This window comes from Gekko japonicus, unplaced genomic scaffold (genome assembly GCF_001447785.1).
Source record: "Gekko japonicus isolate JY-2015 unplaced genomic scaffold, Gekko_japonicus_V1.1 scaffold1077, whole genome shotgun sequence".
NCBI lineage: Eukaryota > Metazoa > Chordata > Lepidosauria > Squamata > Gekkonidae > Gekko > Gekko japonicus.
The window spans coordinates 536,445-537,476 of record NW_015176482.1 but is presented as its reverse complement, the minus strand read 5'-3'; the positions used below and the strand labels follow the sequence as shown (position 1 = coordinate 537,476).

General features: G+C 49.4%; 1 protein-coding gene across 1 annotated transcript in view; it reads right to left on the bottom strand.

Annotated features, from left to right (window-relative positions):
• The window catches only part of BAHD1 (bromo adjacent homology domain containing 1), a 106,738-nt gene that overhangs the window by 3,446 nt on the left and 102,260 nt on the right, over positions 1–1,032 (bottom strand). The gene's annotated exons all lie outside the window — the stretch shown is intronic.

Sequence of the window (1,032 nt, the reverse complement as noted above, 5' to 3'; positions counted from 1 at the left end):
CACACCCCCCCCCCCCCCCCCCCGGGTCCATGAAGGACAGTATTGTTTGCTTTGATTGGCAGGGGCTCCCCAGGGCCTCAGGCAGAGAATCTGCTCCTTGAGTTCTTTTACCTTGGAGATGTTAGGAGCTGAATCTGGGACATTTTGCCTGCAAAGCACATGATCTCTCTCTAAGCCAGGGCCACTCCCCAGACATCGCTGTCTGCCACAACAACTTGCTGAATCAGGAAGTCCCAAATTTTACTACCATGTACACCTTTCTAGCTGTTCCCATAGAAACCCACTAACTGCCTGATTGTTGAAGTTCTGCTCCATGCCACCACCCCCCCCCAAACCTTTAAAAGTGGATCCACAGCTACCAGGGAAAGGGTGATTTCTGCAGTGGCGCTTCATCTATGAACTCCCTCCCCTGTTCCCCTGATGCATACTCTGTTAAGCTGTTTCATGTCCCCAGGCCTTTGGTGGCTTGTGACTACATCTGCTGCTGCTCTTTGATTCTTATACTGCCTTTCCAAAGAACAGTGCACAAGCCTCATGGCAGATCTGATTTCTGTAGGAATTGTTTTTTAAAGAACTAAGACAGAGAAATGGGCAGTGTTAACACGGAGAACTCCCCTCTCCTGCTGCCTACAGACTTAGGTCCTTGCCGCATTTGCCTGCCACACACAGATTTTCTCAGTGTTGGAGTTGAGGCAATTTATGTCCACGGCAAAACAGCATCCAAATAACCCAGGGCACCAGCAGGCTGAAACCGGGGTGACCACTGAAGGGACGTAATGTAATGCAAAATGGGGGGGAAACCCAGAAGAAAAAGAAGGTTGGGCTTGATTTTAGTACAGAAGGGGGGGGGGACCTGGATTAAAAAGAAGGTTGAATTTGATTTTAGTGCAGAACAGCTTGGAGGACACCACAGCGAACATGGATTAAACGGAGAAGGCAGAAAGGGCCTTAGTTCTCCAGCCGGAGTAGCGAGGGATCTTTTGCCCAGGTATACAGAGGTTTTATTCCAGTGTAATGTTCCCATGGGAAAGA